The 21,768-nt window shown below is 55.9% G+C and overlaps 1 protein-coding gene across 1 annotated transcript in view; it reads right to left on the bottom strand.

The window, feature by feature from the left end:
- Positions 1-21,223, bottom strand: part of SNPH (syntaphilin) — a gene marked incomplete at both ends in the record, with an annotated part of 37,140 nt that extends 15,917 nt beyond the window's left edge. The window contains 2 exons of the mRNA XM_079785296.1: positions 20,774-20,880; positions 21,122-21,223. The remainder of the gene's footprint in view (positions 1-20,773; positions 20,881-21,121) is intronic.
- Between the last annotated feature and the right edge of the window lie 545 nt (positions 21,224-21,768).

The following is a 21,768-nucleotide window of genomic DNA, read 5'->3' on the forward strand; positions in this document are numbered from 1 at the left end:
TCTCCTTTCCTCAGAGATAGTACTGGCTCTGCCCCTCAGGGTAAGTCAGAGCAGGCCCAGGGGGTGGCTGTGAAATTCCTGGCACCTTCTGCCAGGCCAAGTGCGGAGGGCGGCTCTCCAGGGCAGTGACTGGCAGGCCTCCTGTATGGGGAGAAGCAGCAGGTGGGACACTGGTCTCCATCCTTCCACCACCCAGCTCCACGCTAGGGCTGCCTCCCTGCAGACAGCCGTGGGGAGGGGTGGGGAACAGAGGGGCCGTGGGGCTGGCCCCAGCGGCTCCTGGCAGATGGAGGCCCTTCAGCGACCTTGGCCGCAGCATATGCTTCCCTGGGCTTCCTGGCTGATAGAGCTGTCAAGCCTCAGCCTGGCTCCTCCACCGGCTCCCGAGGGTCCAGCTCTAAAGCATCATGGGAAGGGGAGAACACGGGGCCTCCATGTCTATGGATTCCCCCTTTTCCCCAGATCTCTGTCCTGGTTCTTAGGATCCTTGAGTCGGTGCCCTCCCTGCTTTCATCCCAGGTACCAACAAGGGCTAACACACTCTCAGAATTCTAGAATGGAAAGCATCTTGGGTGGACGTCGTCACAGTCCCTCATTTCAGGGGGGAAACGGAAACCTAGAGAGAGCGTGTGGTTTGTCTGGGGTTGCACAGCAAGTGGGGCCAGAGCCTCGCTGGCTGGCGGCTTCTGCACCACAGCCCCGCCCCCCACTCGCATCTGAATCCAGGCAAAAGCTCCATAAAATAAGAACAAAGGGCAGCTTTCTGGGTAAAGAAGTCACGGAGGGAAAGAAAGCCTAGAGCTAAGACGGGAGAAGTCTCACCAACTCTAAGGCAGCTCACAAATGACCAGTAATAAAATATACATGGAATCCGGGCCCCGGAAGAAGGGGATCCCGCAGCCTGACCACAGACACAAACCTGGCACAACGACAAGGCTCAGATTTGACTCCGAGCTTCCTGGCCACCGACGCAAAAAGAGAAATTATGCCCAATCTCTTGCTTTCTTGGTTAAGGGAGAATGGAAAGTGGACCGGTGTTTTAGGAGAAATAAAGCCCTCCCTCAAGTTAATGCTGAAAGAAATATTTTTGCAAGAGATTTGCTGTAGGGGAAGAGGGCTGCCTATTGGGAACCTGCAAGGCGGGTCCTAAAATAGAGGCGAGACGACGCCCTCAGAGTTCATCCAGGGGCCCCGTGTGTGCTGTGGCCCCGTGTGTGCTGTGGCCCCGTGTGTGCTGTGGCCCCGTGTGTGTGCTGTGGCCCCGTGTGTGCTGTGGCCCCGTGTGTGCTGTGGCCCCGTGTGTGTGCTGTGGCCCCGTGTGTGCTGTGGCCCCGTGTGTGCTGTGGCCCCGTGTGTGCTGTGGCCCCGTGTGTGCTGTGGCCCGTGTGTGTGCTGTGGCCCCGTGTGTGTGCTGTGGCCCCGTGTGTGCTGTGGCCCCGTGTGTGTGCTGTGGCCCCGTGTGTGCTGTGGCCCGTGTGTGTGCTGTGGCCCCGTGTGTGTGCTGTAGCCCCGTGTGTGTGCTGTGGCCCCGTGTGTGTGCTGTGGCCCATGTGTGTGCTGTAGCCCCGTGTGTGTGCTGTGGCTCGTGTGTGTGCTGTGGCCCCGTGTGTGTGCTGTAGCCCCGTGTGTGTGCTGTGGCCCCGTGTGTGTGCTGTGGCCCCGTGTGTGCTGTAGCCCGTGTGTGCTGTGGCTCGTGTGTGTGCTGTGGCCCCGTGTGTGTGCTGTGGCCCCGTGTGTGTGCTGTGGCCCCGTGTGTGCTGTAGCCCCGTGTGTGTGCTGTGGCCCCGTGTGTGTGCTGTGGCCCCGTGTGTGTGCTGTGGCCCCGTGTGTGTGCTGTGGCCCCGTGTGTGTGCTGTAGCCCCGTGTGTGTGCTGTGGCCCCGTGTGTGTGCTGTGGCCCCGTGTGTGTGCTGTGGCCCCGTGTGTGCTGTAGCCCGTGTGTGCTGTGGCTCGTGTGTGTGCTGTGGCCCCGTGTGTGTGCTGTGGCCCCGTGTGTGTGCTGTGGCCCCGTGTGTGCTGTAGCCCTGTGTGTGTGCTGTGGCCCCGTGTGTGTGCTGTGGCCCCGTGTGTGCTGTAGCCCCGTGTGTGTGCTGTGGCCCCGTGTGTGTGCTGTGGCCCCGTGTGTGTGCTGTGGCCCCGTGTGTGTGCTGTGGCCCCGTGTGTGTGCTGTAGCCCCGTGTGTGTGCTGTGGCCCCGTGTGTGTGCTGTGGCCCCGTGTGTGTGCTGTGGCCCCGTGTGTGTGCTGTAGCCCCGTGTGTGTGCTGTGGCCCCGTGTGTGCTGTGGCCCCGTGTGTGCTGTGGCTCGTGTGTGCTGTGGCCCCGTGTGTGCTGTGGCCCCGTGTGTGTGCTGTGGCTCGTGTGTGTGCTGTGGCCCCGTGTGTGCTGTGGCCCCGTGTGTGTGCTGTGGCCCCGTGTGTGTGCTGTGGCTCGTGTGTGTGCTGTGGCCCCGTGTGTGCTGTGACCCCGTGTGTGCTGTGGCCCGTGTGTGTGCTGTGGCCCCGTGTGTGTGCTGTGGCCCCGTGTGTGTGCTGTAGCCCCGTGTGTGTGCTGTAGCCCCGTGTGTGTGCTGTGGCCCCGTGTGTGCTGTGGCCCCGTGTGTGTGCTGTGGCCCCGTGTGTGTGCTGTGGCCCCGTGTGTGTGCTGTGGCCCCGTGTGTGTGCTGTGGCCCCGTGTGTGCTGTGGCCCCGTGTGTGTGCTGTAGCCCCGTGTGTGTGCTGTGGCCCCGTGTGTGCGCTGTGGCCCCGTGTGTGCTGTGGCCCGTGTGTGCTGTGACCCCGTGTGTGCTGTGGCCCGTGTGTGCTGTGGCCCCGTGTGTGCTGTGGCCCCGTGTGTGCGGTGGCCCCGTGTGTGCTGTGACCCGTGTGTGCGGTGGCCCCGTGTGTGTGCTGTGGCCCCGTGTGTGTGCTGTGGCCCCGTGTGTGTGCTGTGGCCCCGTGTGTGCTGTGGCCCCGTGTGCTGTGGCCCCGTGTGTGTGCTGTGCTTTGCTGACGTGAGGGTGAGGACTCGTGGAACACAAGGGCATATGTGGCGATGTATCTGATCTGCCTGGGACGGCTGCCCCTTCCATGGAGACCGTTCCTGGCTCACCTGAAATCAGACAGCTTCTGTGTTCCTGGGAATCCAAAACAGGGAACCACATAAACTCACTCCTTCATGTTCTGTCATTCGTCTCCTCTCTCTCATCATATTCATTTCCTCCTCACCTCTCCTCTCCCTCTCCTGGCATTTCATGACAATCTAGTCCAACTGCCACATTTTCTAAGCAGAACACAGAGGACTTGCCAAAGGCCACGGTGCGAGCTACAGGAGCAGGGACATCAGGCTGAGAGCCAGCTGACTCCGGTCCCACCAACCTCTCTGGGGCGCTGCTCCTGATGGGAGCCACGTCTCCTCTGTCTCCTTGAAGTTCCTGGGGGCTCTGCACGGAGATACGAGCCCAGCTCATCCGACCGTTTCCGCTTTAGCCCAGGAGCCATGCAGACGCCGTGTCCGCACCTTCTTCGCCCTCCCAGACCCTCTTTCTTCCTCCAGCTGCCAGCGCCTCTGCCATCCTGAGCAGCCGGTTCCTGTCTGGCTGATTGCCAATGGCACTTCCCATGTCAAGCCGAATTCGTTTGCCTTCGCTAAGATCCAGGGCCTCCCACAGGTCCCACACGGCTCATGCTTGCTGCGAGAGGGTGGGTCATTATACACCCCTCTCCTGAGAAGCCTTCTCTCAGGCTGCCCACACCTTAATTTGGCTAAAGTGAACATTTCAAAATGTTTGAAAAGGGAGATTCTGTAAATATCGATGTCCTATTTATTTATTTATTTTTAATCCTCACCTGAGGATACTTTTCCATTGATTTTTAGAGAGAGTGGAAGAGAGAAGGAAAGACAGAGAAATATTGATTGGTTGCCTCCTGCAGGAGCCCCGACCAGGGCCCGGGTTGGGGAGAAGCCTGCAACCGAGGTACGTGCCCTTGACTGGGATCGAACCCGGGACCCTTTGGTCTGCAGGCGGACACTCTATCCACTGAGCCAACCCGGCTAGGGCTATGTCCTATTTAAAAAGCCCCTTTTCACAGAGAGGACGGCGAACCTAATAGAAAGAAATCATGGCTTTGGGCTCAAATATGCCTGGATTTGAATTCCAAACTCCATGCCCACTACCTTGTGACAGTGGGACGCCCCTTCACTTCTTCAAGCCTCAGGGTCCTCTGTGAGATGGGGCCAATCACAGCTGTGCGTGATCCCGGTCATGATTCGCGACGGCACTGCTAAATGCCCAGCAATGATCTGGCACGCGGAAAGCACTCTGTGAGCCGTGGTGATTGTTTATTCACCTGAACACAGTCTTATTCTTAATGTCTTCATATATACTACATCCTTATCCCACTCCAAATTCTTAATCTGAAGTATACTAATAGTTGGTATCTCAGGGGTCCTTGACTCCAGAACCATTTATACCTACCGAGGTCTATTGGCACCCACAAAAATCACAACCCAATCATTGCCTACTCACCAACAGAACTTCCGGGCATTGCCACTCCGATCAAACAGAGCGTCTTGAGATGACTATGTCCAAAACAGGAACTCCTGATGTGAATGTGACGCCACCCGCACCTGACTGCCCCCTCCCTGGCCCACGCCACCACCTCTCTCCTGGATGATGCACAGTCTCACCCCTACGGCCCCTGTGCATTAGGCAGGGATCCTTCAGAATGCGAGTCAGGTGATGTCACTCCTCCGCTCAAAACCTTTCCCAAGGGTCGCATCCTGTTCTCACGGTTAAGGGAGAGGGAAAGCTCTTGGATTGGAATAGAAGCCAAAGTGATGAGAGCCCTTCTCTCTCTGACCTCGCCTACCACTCCCCGCATTCACGCTGCTCCAGCCGCTCTGCCTCCGTGCACACCCCACTCAGGGCCTTTGTACATGCTGTTCCCTCTGCCCAGTGCAGTCTCTCTCCCTTCCGGCCTTTGCTCCAATGCCACCTTCTCAGTGAACCTCCCTTGACCACTTTATCTAATTTGCAACCCTAATTCCTGCTCTTTCTTCCCATGCTTCATTTCCCCTACAGACCTTAGCAACAGCTAATATATTTACGTACTTACTTTGCTTATTGTCTCTAACATATAAGCTCCAGAAAGGTAAGGACATCTTCCCATTTTGTTCTTTATTCCAGTGCCCACACCATAGGCCTTCAATAGGTATTTGCTGAATAAACACACAGGCCTACACTCATCAATGTCACCAACCAAACAAGGGCGAGCGTCTTAGTAAATAAAAAAAGGGACAAGAAAGCTTTGTAGCACTTTGTTAATCCTATATAATAAAAGGCCAGAGACCATAATGGCATAATGACCAGAACAACCGATTGACCAGTCGCTATGAGGTGCATTGACCACCTCTTGGTCCCTCCCCTCAGCCCGCCGGCTCTGATTGCTGGATGGCCAATGGGGAACCAAGGGGAACTGGGGCGGGTGTCGGCGGTGGGGCGGGACTGGGGACTGGAGAACAAGGGGAAGATGGCCCTGATAGCAGGCTAGGCCTAGGGACCCTGCCCATGCACGATTTCGTATGCTGGGCCTCTAGTATTATTATAGTCTCTTCTTTTTTTTTAAAAAAAATCCTCACCCAGGGACATGTTACTGATTTTAAAAAGAGAGGAAGGGGGAGAGCACACACGTGAGAGAAACATCAATGAGAGAGAAACATCAATCGGGGATCGGTTGCCTTCCATACGCATCCTGGCCCAGGGATCAAACCTGTAACCTTTTGGTGTACAGAATGATGCTCCAACCAACTGAGCCATCCGGCCAGGGCTTATGGTAGTCTTTTAAAATTATTATTATTATTATTTTTAAAAATATTTTTAGTGATTTCAGAGAGGAAGGGAGAGGGAGAGAGAGAGACAGAAACATCAATGATGAGAGAGAATCATTGATCGGCTGCCTCCTGCACAACCCCTTCTGGGGATCGAGCCCACAACCCGGGCATGTGCCCTTGACCGGAATAAAACCCGGGACCCTCCAGTCCACAAGCTGACACTCTACCCACTGAGCAACCTGGCCAGGGCTTATTATAGTCTTCTTCACACAATATCCTATTTAGGTGGCCTGTCTCTCCTACTAGATTAGGAGCCGGAGGGTTTCAGTCATCTCTGAACCGTCAGCCTCTCGCAGGTCTTGAGTGCTAAGCTCTTAGTAACTGCATCTTAAGGGAAAGCACCATGGCTTCGGTCTGCCAGCTGATCAGCGTACTGCCCCGCACTGTCCTGTGTGCGCCACCTCTATTCTCCCAATTCCCCCTAAGGTCGCCCCCACAGGCCAGAGTGTGTCCTCTATTTCATCCCCGAGGAAGCTCAGGCTACAGAGCCCGTGAACTTGAACGAGGGCACATGGCAAGTAGGAGAGCGGAGCTCGGAACGGATGCCAGCTGCCCCTCGAAATGACACCCGCACTCAGAAAAGCCAGTTAGTTCCGCCCCCAACCCCAGATCCTGACAGCAGCCCCGGAAAGGATGAGAGACACAGAGCTGAAACTCATGCCTCGCGGGTTCTGTATCTGTGAGTTCACCTACTCCCTGAAATCCGTCTGTGACCCCCCAGTCCGTGCTCACAGCCCTTCTCGGACGTGTGCTGAGCAGTGGGAACATCTGAGGTGGGACAAGGCGACCTTCCTGTTCCACCTCCAATCCTTCAGCAAGCTTCCTTCCGGCAGCCTGCTAATGCCGTGTTTGTCACACGTCGGTGCTTTTGGTTGGTTTTGCTGATTAAAATGGCCCAAGCCGACGTGGTGCTGAAATGCTGTCCAGTGTTCCTACCCACAGAGGAAGCCTGTGCCCGACGGGGAAAACATGTGTCCAATAAGCTCCCTCAGGTATGAATTATAGTGCTGCTGGCTCGAGTTCAATGTGAATGAATCAACAATCTATTAGGAAGGTGTCTTTAAACAGAAATACACACAAAACAAGGTTATGGATCGATGGGTTGATGAACTGTTGTGACCAAAGGCTCAGAGGAACCCAGCCCTGTACCCTCCCTCAGGGGCACTGGCTCGATACTCACTAGTTCAGGGTTCGCAGCGGCTTTAGAGCACATAACTATTCCCGAGGATGGGAATCGACGGTGCTGAGCACACCCGTCCAGTACACAGATGTGCACTCAGTGCGTGGAGCTGTGTTTGTGTACAGCTGTGCACCGCAGTCCCCTCCGGGGGCGGGATGACGGCTGCGCGCGAGCCCAGGGGCAGACACTCCTGGATTCGGCTGGGAGTTCTATGCCTCAGGCCAGTCACGCTCGGGGCCCGTTTCCTCATGTGCACACGAGGCTAGTCACTGACAGACCATAAAGGGAGGTCAAGCTGCTGAGCACAGCGTCGAGCGCACCATGACCTACGGCCACGGCTGGGCGAGAGGTCCTGGCAGGCAGCAGGACGGGCCTTCCCAAGGCCTGTGTATTTGCCTAGGGCGGGGCCGGGGCCCAGGAGAGCCCGTCGAGGGCCTCCTCCTCCTTGGCTGCCTGACCTTCCTGCTCTCGCAGGCCTGGGCCTCATTCTGCCCAGCGACACCTCCCGCAGGGTCTGTACCAGGAGTCCAGGAGGCAGAGAGGCCAAGCCGGATGGGCTCAGAGGCGGGCGCCTCCAGAGGTCAAGCTGGCAGCCCACAGCCCTCTCGTGGCTGTAGACCTGCGTGTGCATATATTTTAATTTTAGTTCTCATTTCTACATGGAGAGATTTCATATTTGAACGAGTCCAGGTTTCTAGTTTGTCTTAACAACCCAGAGACCCTGCAGCCCGGGTCTCAGTCCAGCTTTGCAAAGCCGGCTGAGGCCCAGCAGGGCCTCCTGTGCCAACACCTCTTGTGCTTCCCCCGGGGCTGTTTGGGGAGCTGCCTAGCACTGGAGTTCGGAATCGCTTGTCTAGTCAACCCCCTCTGAGAGGGAGAGGGTCTGAGGGCGGGGAGGGGGGCACCAGGGAAGTCAGAGGTAGAACTGGGACTCCAACCCTAGGCTCGCAGCGCTGAATTCGGGGTGCTGGGATGCATAAGCAGGTGGGGACACAGAACAGCGGACTTGGGCTGAGGGGGACTTCCTGTTCAGGAAAAGCCTTCGGGTTGGAGAGGTTCAGCAGAGAGCAGGCCCGGGCTGCGTCAGCCAAAGGGCTCCTCTTCCCGCTGCGGGCAAACACCCCCGCCTGTAAGGTAAGCGCCGGCAGCTCTGCGGGCGGGCAGTGCTCTCAGGTGTCCCTCCCGCCTGCCCTGCCCCGGAGCAGCGAGATCTTCATAATCCCGGGGCCCCTGGGGTGGTGTGCAGGGCAGGACCCCCTGGAAACCTAGTTCTAAGCAGACTGAGCATGAACTTTAGCCTCCACATGTGAAAAACAGGGGGTGAAGCCTGAATGAGACAGTGCATGTGAGGAGCCGGGCACACGCCAGCCCACGGACACGCGCTCCCCTCCCTGATGCCATACACCAGGCCCAGAGACAAGTGAATAATTCATCCTGAGGGAGAATGTGCTCCCTCAGCTCTGACTGGGCATTTTTTAAATTCTTTTTAAAATTTCTTTATTGATTAAGGTATTACATCCCCCCATTACCTCCCCCCCCCCCACTCATGCCCTCACCCCCGTGTTGTCTGTGTCCACTGACTGGGTATTTTTAAAATGTTAAATACACTTATATTTATAAAAGTAGCTGTTATAGTCTAAAAGTAGCACATACCTTTTTTTTAAAAAAAAAACTTCCAGTTTTGCTACTTAAAGATAAACCACTGCTTAATTTTATTGCTGCCCCTTCTAGATTTTTTTCTAGGCCCAGAAAAAAACTGTTTTCTTGTGTGTGTGTGTGTGTGTGTGTGTGTGTGTGTGTGTGTTTCACACGGTTACAGCCATGGTACACATGCACCTCTGGATCTTTAAACAGTGTAGCACGGTTGAAGAATTGCCCACAATATGGCATATGCTTTATAAAAAGTACTTTAGGGGCTGCATAATATTTCATTCCATGGGTCCATCACAGTTAACATCCCCCCTCTGCTGAACATGTGGACTTTCTCCCTATCAAAAAGAATGCTGTAACAGATGTCTGTGCATAACTATGTTTCTGTGTTCAGAACGATTTCCTCAGGAGGGATCCCAGGCGATGTATAGGGTCAGAAAGTAAGACGATGCTGCCAACTGCTTCCCTCAAGGGTTGAGTTGCCGTTGACAATGCTCCCCCACAACACGTGCACTTCAGCTGTGCCTTCCCTTGACAAGACCGTTGGCACTCAGTCTTGCCTCCTAAAAGGCAAGGAGTTCAAGCTCACACACAAGACTTAGCCAAGGTGATGGTTCTGTGACTCTCCGGCCTCCTGGCTGGGGGAGACCCGGCCTCCCGGAGAGAGCTGGCTCAGACTGACAGCGGCTCCCCGGAGCTCCTTCCCTCGATAATTACAGCACTTATCTGCGTGGCGGCTCTGGCAGGGCCGTCTCAGTCAATATTTACCAAGTGTCCACTGTGCGGGGCCCTCCCCGACGGTCCCTGTAATTGAAGCCGTGGTCAGGAAGGGCAGGGCCCCGGAGGGCGGAGTCTCTGTGCCGAGCTCAGGGGGAGGAAGGGTGGATGCAGAGCTGTCTGCGGAGGAGACAGAGGAGATGCCAGATTCAAGGCAGGGGCAGGGGTGAGCACCGCAGCGGCATGAAGAGGGAGGAGGACAAGGGGTGTGGGTAGACCAGACAGTGTGGGGGCAGCAGGGGAGCAGGGAGGAAGGCTGGCAGTGCCCTGTGAGCCCCCAGAAAAAGGGTCTGGGCAGGGCAATGACAAGGTCGGAAACCCTGCACCAGCCCTGCTGAGAATGGGCTGGGAAGAGACGAATCGGAGAGCTAAAATGGGAGGAGAGGAGGAGTGAGAGAAGCAAAGATGGAGTCAAGGGAGATTAGGAGGCAGACTCTTCAGGGCCCCAGAGATGGGCTGTGGGGAATGTGGGAGGGGAGAGCACGTGGTGATCCAGGCCCTGGGTAGGTTGGGGTGATGGGCACTAGTCACTGTCCACTCAGTGTTCAGTCCCCTTCTCCCCTAACAACAGAACCCCATGTTGTTCAAGGGCGGCCACAGAGCCAGCCTAAAGCAGACGAGGAGCCAGCGTGGCCGTGGCGGCACCACCTGGGCTAGTGGTCCACTAGCCTGCGAGGCCGAGAGGGAAGGGGGCATCGCGCCTTCGGGGCTCGGGGCCTTCCCGGGTGCTGAGAAAGCCTGGCCTGAGAACCGAGGCCTAGCACACGCCCGCTGAAGGAGGTCAGGACCAAGCAGATGCCCTGGGAGCGCTGAGGCCCCACCCACTCTGCAGGGCGAGCCCCGCCGCCCATCGCCCCTGGGACACAGCAGACAGCACGGCAGTGTGGGCCTCTGGCTCACAGGCCCAAGGCACGCGCCATCTCTTGGTACTTCAGGGGCCCCATTTATAAAATGGAGATACGCCCTTCCCCCCGTCCCCCGCCACACACAGCCGTTGTGACAACCTGACCCCTGCATGCCTTGTGAGCTTTGCTCCCATCAAAGCTCCCATCACACAATCTCCTCAGCCGTCCTCCCCGAGCTCACGCTGTGCTTTTGCCTGCGTGTGCCCTCTGCCTAGAAAGCCCTTCCAAGCTTCTACCCACTTTCTTCCAAAGCCCAGTTCCAGCCCGGGCGCCCGAGCATAGCTTCACAGGAGGCAGAGGCTGGGGCTCCTCTGTGGGGGCCCGCACACGCTCCAATAGGACACAGGCTGTTTACACACATCCCTGCCTGGGGACCACGAGCTTCCATCTTTTGAGGGTTTCTAAGGCCGCCCCCCCACACACACACACGGCTTAGGCAGCGGTGCTGCTGGTGAGCTGAGCTGTGCAGAGGGGTGAAGATGCCCTCAACCAGGCTCTACACAGCCCAGAGCAAAGCAGAGAAGGTTCCCCAGCGCTGGTCCAGCCACACATCCCCAGACCCAGCCAGTGTGGAGCTCAATAAACCTTCTTTAATGAACACATGGCTCCCCCTCCCGGGCCTGTAATGGCAACAGATGGTGCTTAAAGTTGGGATGGTCAGCTAGAGGGGTCTGCCCCGGCCTCTCACCCCCGGGAAGGCACTGCTGTGCCCATTTTACAGACAAAGTGAGAGAAGCTCAGAAAAGTGACCTGACTTGCTTGGGTCACAGGAAGAAGAGAAATCCAGGTACCCAGCCTGGGCCTGCTCCCTCGGTGCTGTCTTTCCGTGATTCTGCCTGTTAGCGGAGAAGAACTGAACTCAGAAGCAGGACTCTCACAGGAAGCCAGTCCCTCTCTCACACCTGCACATTCACACGTGCACACACATATGCACACCGAGTCTGAAGCTCCCACAGGGCCCTCTGTGGCAAGACACAGACTGGGAAAAATATATACTTGACAAAGAACTTGTATCCAGAATGCATAAAGAACCATTACAACTCAATAATAAGATGACCAACAACTCAATGATTAAAGATTTAAAGGTGGGGAAAATATTTAAACAGATGCGTCACCAAAGAAGATATATGGATGACAAACTCACAAAAGATGCTCAACATCATTACTCATTGAAAAATGCAAATGAAAGCCACAAGGAGATAGGACTACACACCTGTTAGGATGGTTAACATTAAAAAGACTGACCGTACCAAGTGCTGGCGAGGAGTGGAGGAGCCGGAGCTCTCGTACACTGATGAGGGGAACATAAAATGCTACAACCACGTGGGAACTATTTGGGCAGTTTCTTAAAAGGTTAAATATATATTTACCGAATAATTCAGCCATTCCACGCCTAGGTATTTACCCAAGAGAATAGGGAAGTGTATGCCCACACAACAACTTATACACAAACAAGAGGCCCAGTGCACGGAATTCGTGCACAGTGGCGGGGAGGAGGGTGTCTCTCAGGGATCATGCCTAAACCAGCAGTCAGACATCCCTCTCGCAATCCGGGACCGCTGGCTCCTAACCGCTCACCTGCCTCCCTGCCTGATCGCCCCTAACCACTCTGCCTGCCTGCCTGATGTCCCTAACAGCGCTCCCCTGACGTGGCCTGATTGCCCCTAATCGCCTCTGCCTCGGCCCCCATCACCGTGGCTTTGTCTGGAAGGATGTCCGGTCTAACTGGTCTAATTAGCATATTACCCTTTTATTAGCATGGATGCTTCCTGCAGCTTTATTTCTAAACACAAAAAAACCTGGAAAAAAACCCAAAAAAACAAATGTCCAACAAATGAAAAGATAAACAAATCAGGGTTTATCCTTCCATGCAATAGAATACCACACAGCAATAAAAAGGAACAAGCTATTGATATACACAACAACATGAATCTCAAAACAATTATGCCAAGTGAAAGATGCCAGACCAAAAAAAGAGTGCATACTGTATGATTCTGTTTCTATAAGATTCTAGAAAATGCTAAATAGTCTATAGTAATAGCAGATCAGTGGTTTCTGGGGACGCAGTGGGGGAGGGAAAGGCACAAGAGGGAGGAACTCAAAGGGGCAAGAGGAAACTTTGGGGGATGATGGATGCGTTCATTATTAATTGTGGTGAGGGCTTTATGGGTTAGATGCTATGTAAAAACTAACCAAATTGTACACTTTAAATATGTGCAGCTTGTTGTGTGTTGACTATCTATATATATAAAACCCTAATATGCAAATAGACCAAAGGCGGAACAACCGAACAATGGGTCGCTATGATGTGCCCTGATCACCAGGGGGTGCGTGCAGAACATGGCGGGCGTTGGCTGCAGCGGAATGGTGGAGCAGGTGAGTTGGGGCACCAGACCAAGGCAGGGTGCCAGTCGCTGTCATCGGGGCGAACCTCTGGAGGTTACTGAAAATTCTTTGCTCCCCCATGCCACAGTCCTGCCTGGTGCTCGCACGCACTGCTGGCACCAGAGCCACTGCTTGCACCCGCTGCCGGCACCCGGCACCAGCCCTGATCGCTCGGCGCAGTCAGCATGGGAGCGGTGGCGGAGGGAGCAGGGCTGCTGGCAGACAGGGGACCGGGGGCTGGGGTGGGAGGGGCCGGGCCGGGGCGCGGAAGATGGGCTGAGACCCACCCCTGAGCCCACCGCAGCCTCGTGGCCCACAGTTCCTTTCAAGGTGCACGCATTTGTGCACTGGGCTCCTAGTAGTTCAATAAAGCTGCAACAAGGAGAAGGAGGGGAAGGGGAAAGAGAAGGAGAAGGAGCAGCAGCAAGCAGGGCGAGTCTTACGTAGGATGCCAGGCACACACACAGACATACACATGTGCGTGGAGTATGAAGCTGCCACCTGGCCTCTCGGGATACTTACGAGTCTCTCAACCCAGGATTCTATCTGCTAGGGACCCGAGGCTACTTTTCCTCTGCTCACTTTCTTTCCCCAGAGTACTTCCTGTGGGCCTGGCTGTGCTGGGCCCTGGGATTCAGAGGGAAAGCAAACCCAGTCCGTGTCCGGGGCAGTCCATTCTATCAGTCATGGTGTAGCCTTCCCCAAATCCAACCTGAACATTTAGCCACGTGCCCCAAACGCCCCAGCGGGCTCCCTTCTCCCCTCACAGGGCCTCTCAGAGCTCTTCTTGGGCCTGATTTCGCTTCTAGCCTTGCCACCTCTGGGGAGAAGCCTTCCATGAGCGCACTTCTCCAGCAGAATTCTGTCTTTTATCTGTGCTGAACACACATCCAAGCCAAACCCCAGCTGATTTCTAATAACGGACTAATGAGATCTGAGCCAAGTCTTCACAGAATCCCAGGAATTCGGGGTAGGGAAGACTCTGAAGGTTTCGAAGCCCAACATCCATCTGCTTGAAGCTCCATTTCTCTGACAGTCCTCAGGCCCAGTTTGAATACCTCCAGCGAGAGGGGAGCTCACTACCAACTGAGGATGCATTGGGTCTTTGGAAAATTAGAGAAGTTAGAGTTCTTTTTAACTGTGGATGGAAGGGTGTGGCATTTACTAAGCACCTACTGCGAGCTGGACCCTGTGCAGGGGGCTTTGCACATGTGGGACTTCTAATCGGGCTTAATTCTCATGCCAGCGTTGCCCCTAAGAGGCTGGAGTTATGATTATGATGCCTGTTTTTACTGCTGAGGAAACAAGGGCCAGAGAAACCAAGTGACTCGCCCACGTCACAAAGTGAGTCCATGTAGAGACCGAGATGGCAGCCCAAGTGTGTCCACCTCCGAAGTCCGGGCTTTCTGTCCTCGGCCGCTCGGGGCAAAGGGCCTGCCACCGTCTAGATCTGGACCCTGGTTTCCTTCATCTGGATGCTGACCTCTGGGATTCTTTCCCGTGACCATCTCCTGCCGTCCTACCCCACCCGAGGCTCCTCCTCTCGCAGGCACAGAGCCCTCAGCGGCCCCTCCTGCGGGGGTGGAGAAGGGCTTTCAGAAGGGAGTCGGCTCAGGTGGGCTGTAGGCCCAGGTACCAGCCAGCAACCCCCAGATCCACCCTCTCACACAGGTGCTACATGGCGAGTACTGACATTCGGAAGGCACGCAATCAAATGGCAGCTGTTATTACTATTTCTCTGAGCCAGGCGCCCTTTGTCTATCTTTATCAGGCTGAGCAGCTCCCCGAGGGCAGGGACCACACCTTGGCGCCTGCCTCAGAGCAGACACTCCGGGCACTCTGGTGGAATGAATGGATATACTGTAAATACTGCTTTGCAATCCCCCACAGAGGCCGGGATCGCGCCTTACTGCGGAAGGTGCTTGATGCATATTTGATTAACGGGAGCCACAAAAGAGAAGCTGTCATTAGAGGTTTCCATCTGAATCCCAGAACGCCCTGCAACCTGTCCGTGGGGTTCCTCCCGCTAATTCGGAACTCCTCTGAGGCCTTTCTCGGAGAACGCTCCGGGCTTCCTCCACAGCCAGATCCCGGCATCGCCTCCGTGGCAGCCGCGTGGCAGAGCCGTGTACGTACGGAGAGACTGCTTCCTGTCCAGCCCTCACCAGGACCCCAGCAGAAGGCGGCAGAACTCGGCCGGCCGCAAGGCCAGCCAGGCTTCCAAGGACAGGAACCGCCCCTCCCACCGAGGAGCTGCCAGCCACCTCTCCAGGCGGCTTCCCTGCCAGGCTCCTCAGGCCGCCAGCCAAGTTCCCTCTTCTGAGGCTGCCGACCAAGCTCCAAAGACCAGGGGTAGGAAAGCCCGGCTAGTGCCAACGTCAAGGGGGCACAGAGGTGTCTGGAGGCCTCGGTCCCTGGGGACTCGATCCCGACAGTGCTGCCCCGAGGGAAGGGACACACACAGGGCCTTGGACGCCAGAGGCCCAGGAGCAGAGGATCATCAGCTGCCAAAGTAACGTGTTCCCAGCTCTGCAGACAGGCGTGCCCGGGACAGGGACGCCCTTCCAGCCTCGCCTCCCTTCTCCGACCTCACGCTCAGCTCACGGCTACGGAGCATTCGTGTCCGGCACCTGGCACTTGACATCGCAGGACACGAACCGGTGACCCACACACTCACGTTCTAGAATGTGCACTTAAACATGCTGACCACATCTGAAAAATCAGGAGATGTCACGAAGGAACATCCAGATTTCTGTTTTATGCGTCAGAAGATCTGGCAACACAGGGCCCAGGAGCCGGCTGGCAGCTGCCTCTTGCAAGCTTCAAGCGCCTTCCCATTTGCCGCAGCCCCCACAGCCCAGCCCGGTTTGCCTGTGTAGACAACTGGGTTGGAGGTCCCGTGCTTTACTGGTTTCATTGTGGCTTACAGACCTCCCAATGGCCTTACCAGGTGGATGGCATCATTCCCCCATTTTACGGATGAGGAAGCAGAGGCTCTGAGAGAACGAGTACCTTGGCCAGGATTCGAACCCAAGCAGCCTGGCTCGAGTCAAACCACAAGGACACGCGTCTGCGGCAAGATTAATGGGCAGTGCAGTGTTTAGTAAAGCAACATGCGTTCAATTTGAAGAAGTCCTTTCCCCCCTGATATTATACGGCCTTCCTTCTGTGGGAGCTGGAAGTGTTAAAGTGCTCTTTCTCTCACTATGTGACGGCGATAGTAAACAGAACTCTCACTGCCCTTTGAATGTCCTCAGATGGCAAAACAGAACGCTGGCTAGCCTAGCACAGACTCCCAAATGTCCCGGTGTTTGAAATCTAAGTCAGGGGACCGCTGCTCTGCTATGAAGCCTCCGGTCCCAGGGTGACAGGCTGCTTCGGCGACTCCCCTGGCTCAACACCCCCCAAGCCACTTTATCGGCATCGCATCCCATCCCATCACTGGAGAGGCGGCTTTTAACGGAGCCTTTCCCCAGCCCCGTCCCTGCAGCAAACCCACAGAGCCCTTGTTCTTGCCTCTTGTTATATTTATCTCATTCTTCCTCGAGTTACAGTTATCTGTATCCTATCCACTCCGGTGCCCCCCAAAGTGGCTACAGAACAGAAGAAAGCGCGGCTGAATTGTCAGCCAGTGGGAGCCCGGGAAGCCCTCAGAGAGCACCCCTGGCTCTCATTTTGCAGGTGTGGAGAAGCAAAGGCCTCGCCGCGGGCCACCCAGGGCGCTGCTGGCAGAGCGAGGTGCGTCTCCCAGCTCAGCGCTGGCTCTTTCCACTGCACCAGGCCGCTTCCCAGACACTCCCTTTGGGTTGACTCAGCACCTCGGTTCAGAGGACAGCGCTGAGCATGTGACAGATGCTTTGTAAAGATCTGTCTATTAGGAGGTGCAGAGCAGCGGAGGGAACACAGGCCTCTCCCGCTCCAGGGCCCTCAGCCCGAGCTTCATTTCACCTGCATCAAACCTTCGCTCAGTGTGAGCTGCCCATCGAATGAAGAAATGGCCCCTCAGGCCCCTGGTGACCTGGATGTAGAATGACTGCATGCAGCTGAGAAATGCCATTCCTACTCGGCCAGGGTTATGATCCCAGGCTTGCTGAGGGATCGTGGGTAAATGCCTCTACCTCTCCAGGTGTTAGGTGCTGCAGACAGGAGGAATGGCGAGAACAGACGGGAGGAAGATTCCCCAAGGCTGTTGCACGGTTGTAGGCACCTGACAGGCTTCCCAAGAGGAATGTCAGAGTCCCGCCTCCATAAGCACCTGAGGAGGGAAGCTTCAGGCCCACCCGGGGGCACATGGGTAGCCCCACTGGAGTGTGCCACACAGTGAGTTTGAGCTGTCCCTCAGATGCCTGTGGCTACTTTTGGGGTTGTTGGGATCAAGAGCCAACAAGACTTTAAAACTGTTTGGAAATATCCTAAGCTGGGTAGAACATTTATCGTCGTCATCATCGTCATCATCATCATCCTCTTGCATAAACTCAATGCCGGAAATAAGGAGATGACAATGGTATCAGCTCGCTGATGCTTTCCTGGCCTCTGAGTAGAAAAGACCATCCCTCCCACTCCCAGGCCCATCATAGCCCATATCAGTATCATCACGTTCCTAGACGGGGTATCATTCCCACATGTTTAGATATTTGTCTCTTCTGTCAGCTTCTTAAAACTGAAGATCAACTCTCCCTCTTTCCTGTATCCCCTGCACTTACCCGGGGGCTAATACATAGCAAACAAATGCCGGTGAACGTTTCTCTAGACAAGGAATCCCCTTCACTCCTATTCTGGGACAAGGTGGCATTTAGGTCTTGTACAGCCGGTGGATGCAGCCAGTCCTTTTGTGGGATGGGAACACCGACATTCAGAGGGAAACTGGCTTACCCAGAGCTGCTCCGTCAATGAGAGGGCACAGACTAAAAGCCACTCTTTGACTCCCAGGACAGCGCACTTCCAGCTCAGCTTGCTCAGGTTTCACAACAAATTCGCTGTGTGACTCTGGGCAAGACCCTTTGCCTGTCTGCCTGACTTTCTCACTGTGAAATGGGTAAAATTGTGGTGCCTACATAATGGGGTTTTCTGAGGAGTAAAGGAGTGCCCCTGTGTGAACAACACAGCACACAGGAAGCGCTCAAAAAGGGTGTCTGTCGTGACTGCCATTCATTCCGAGCCATGCTCCGTGGTAAAGGGGCACCCACCACCCACCAGCTCAGCAGAGCTCACAGTGCAAGGAAGACGTCTCCGCACCGATTTACGCACGCTGCAACCCGGCACGTCCTCTGCAGTAATCCCTTCAGGGAAATGCCTCTCCCGTCTCCAAACCCGCTGTGCGCACGTGCAGCGTACACACGCTCACAGCGATGACAGCAGGTCTGACTTGGGGCAGTGAGACTTTTGCAAGAGCATGCTCTTTCGAGTCAGGTGGACCTGGTGTCAGATAATAGTTCTGCGCCTTCCAGCTGTGCAATCGTAGGCAAGTCAGTCTCTCTAAGCCTCATCCTCATCCTCTCTCAAATGGGTATACTTTTTTATGAGGATTACATGATACTGAGAGCAATAATAGTCTCATTTTTATTTAACAAAATCCACTTAAAAATGTCAGGACCTTAGGGATCATGTAGTCCAGTCCTCTCATTTTATAGCTGGAGACCCAGATCTTCAGAGGAGGCGAGATTGGACCAAGGTCACCCAGTGAGCTGGTGGAATGAGACCTGGGACCTGGGTCTCCTGGTTTTGTACTCTGCACCCATTTTGGCTCACTTGAGTCTTCTCATCTGCCTCTATCCCACAAACACAGCAAGTGGCTGGAATCACTCTATTCCCAATCCTCTTCCCTTCACATTCATCTTAGCACCATCTGTTTGCCAGTGACACCCCTCTCCCTGGCACAGCTAGCTCCTTTAAACCTGACGTGAGAAGGTAAAACCGCTGTTGGCCACTGGCAATAGCGATAACAACAGTAGTGACAACCAGGAACTTGCACAATGCCCTGTACTTAAAGGTGACTTCACCTGCACCACCAACACATTCCCGAAACTTCTCCCTAACCCCGTTGGCTTAGGGACATAATTTCCTCGAACTTCCTAAAGACCTACGTTGCGCCTAGCCACAGACCAGAGGCTGAGGACATAGAGAGGAAAAAGACAGGGCCTCTGCCAGGAGGATGCAGGGCAGGTGGAGGCACCTCAACCTGTTTTGACCCAAAGGGTACAGCAGCAAAACCCCCGCCCCACCCCCATGGGGCACCTTCTTTATCGTGCCAGCAAGAGGCAGAAGGTATCTGTGGAATAAGCTGGAGAAAGAAAGGGAAAGTGCAAGCCTGAAAATTACAGCAGGGAAGAAGACAAAGAATAGAAAATACGGACACTAAAAACTTGACTGCCTTGTCTCAGGGAGATTCTGGTATGAGACTCCAGAGAGGACAAGGGAGCAGCGGGGGGTCCATTTGAAACCAGGTCCTCATCCCCTGCTGGCACACACGATTCTGATGCTTCTGTTCCCTTAGCGACTCTGCCCTCAGATGCCAAGGTTTTCCAAACCCAGTGCTGGGCTATCTATGCCTCTTTGGGACCGTCTTTTGCTAAAATGATGTCATAGCCCTTGCAGTGGGAATGTTGCTTCCTGGGCCCTCGGCTCAGCAGCCCAACACACTCCAGCATCATTAGCCCCTGGCGGGGACACCATCCGCAGGGATGTAGCAGAGGCTGCTGGGGTGGGGTGGGGGTACCAGGCGGAGAGAAGAGGACTAAAAGCAGCTACTCCTCTTCCCTCTCCCCAGTCTACCTCCTAAGTCCCGTGTCTCTGAAAACCTACTATGTGCCAGGCACAGGTACAATTTGAGTGTTTCCTTTAATCCCAACACCAACCCTCTGAGACATGTATCCTTCTTCCCGATTTACAGATGAGGAAACTGAAGCGTGGGGAGGGGGAGTAACTTGACAAAGGTCACCCTAAGGATGGCACAGGGATGGTCAGCGAGGACTGCCTGGCGCCCCCAGTTCCACGAGACCCACAAGGTCAGTGTTTCCCTTGAGAAGTCCAGAGTCGAAAGAGATCAACTGAGGAAACCCCAATCATTTCATAGACTCGCGTTTAAATCCCGGGCTGCTTTAGGAGATGGGCCTCCTGCCAGGTTAAAGCTGCTTGAGTGGCATATTAAAACTGTACAGACCATCTAATCCAACTCCTGCATGGAACAGATGAGCAGACAGACACCCACGCCTAAAGGATTTAAAATGGCTACTAGTAGCCTACTAGCAAGCTAAGGGCTAGAACCCAATCTCTGGCACTTTCCCTACCCGACCCGGCCTGCAGAGACCACTGTTTTCTGGGGAAGCAACTCCAGCTCATCCCACACCACCCGATGGGCAGAGAGGGCAGAGGGAACAGGCGGTGTGGACCCAGGCCCCTCTCATCTGCAGGGCCGAGGAAGGGAATACGGGGCTTCTCAGGCCAGTAGGTGCTCCAACAGCCCAGCTCCCTGCCGAGGAGTGGAAGGAGGAAGCATCCCACCCAGGAAGCTCCAGGGAGAGTAAGGCCAAGACCTCCCGCGTTAGAGGTCATGGGCATTTTCTCCAGACCTACTGCAGGGCCCAGACACTTCTCAGGGGGATGCGGGAAGGAGGCAGTCACTGGCACTTGACCTTGGGTTGGGTGTGGGGTTCCAGCCTTCTTCCACCCCCAGGGAGCCTTGCTCCTCCTCCAAGAGGAAAGAGGCGTGAGTGTTTGCCAAACGCGGGCGAGGAAGACAAACAGCAATGGGGGTAGTCCCTAAAGTCCTCTTCATCGCCCACCTTGGGCATCTTCCTCGTTGCAATTAGCATCCTCCGGTTGTGAATTTCGCGGTGGTGGGGTGCAATGAGAAGGGTGTAGGGGAATGGAGGGAGGGTGATGAATGAGTCACAGTTAACCCCTCCTCGGCCGGTGCCCCCTGAGGATTCTACCGCAGCGAGAGGCCCCCCGCCCGCCCCCCGCCGCGGTGCAGCGCCGGGGCCCCTCCCGGCTCGCCGCGGCCTCCTCACCTGAGTCCACTCGCCCTCTGCGGCCGCGCGGGCTCGCGCCGCTCCGGCCCGGCTTGGCGCAGCGCCTCTGCAGTCGCTGCTGCAGCTGCCTGGCCGCGATCAGCAACCTGCGGCGGCGGGGGAAAAAGACAGACAGGTGCGGGTGAACGCGGGCGGGGGAGCCCCGGGCCGCCGGCAGCGGGGCCGCCGCAGCCGGAGAGCTGGGAGGGCGGGCTGCCCGCCCGGCACCCGGCCCGCTCCTGCTTGCGGTCCGCGCCTCCCCTCCCCCCACCCCGCACCGGGCACCCCGGGCTGCGGCGGGCGCGGCTGGGTGGTGGGCTCGGCGGTCCCCGGAGACCCCGTCATCACCTGTGGAGGCTTCCATGGCTTCGGCTGCCCGGCCAGGGCTGCCGACCTGCTCTCCGGAGCCCCTGCTGGAAGCGGCTAGCCGGGTGCTCGCCGGGGCTGGGGCTGCCGGGAGGGCGGGGCGGGGAGGCTGAGGTGGATGGAAGGGATGAGCCAGTCGGCGGCTCGCCGGCAGCTGCGTAAGCGGCTGGTCTGCACTTTCCTTCTTAAAGAGATAGTTGGCACCTTGCTCCAGAGGGCGTGGGAGCGGACACGTGAGCACGCAGAGTGGCGTCCTCTGTCACCTCCCCACCCGTCTGTCCCGGGCGGTGGGGCATCGCGGGGAGTGCGTTGGTTCACCGAACGGCTGTGTGACCCTGGGCGAGTGCCTTAACCTCTCTGGGCCTCAGCTTTCTGCTCTGTAACATGGGATAATGACACCAATCTGGCTTCCTGGCACGCAGTTGGCTTACACGAAATAAAAACTTGATGTGGATTCCTTTAGGGACACATTTCACTCCCCAGACCAAGTATTTCTGAGTACCAGGGTTATTTAATGCAAACCGCGCTTGGACTATTACGAAAAAGGATAGCAAGAATCTTAAATATCTGAAAACGAACGTGTTTTTCTTTGAAGTTAAGATGGTGAATCATTGGAAAGAGGGAAAGAG

The sequence above is a fragment of the Cnephaeus nilssonii genome (genome assembly GCF_951640355.1).
Source record: "Cnephaeus nilssonii genome assembly, chromosome: 11".
Lineage (NCBI taxonomy): Eukaryota > Metazoa > Chordata > Mammalia > Chiroptera > Vespertilionidae > Cnephaeus > Cnephaeus nilssonii.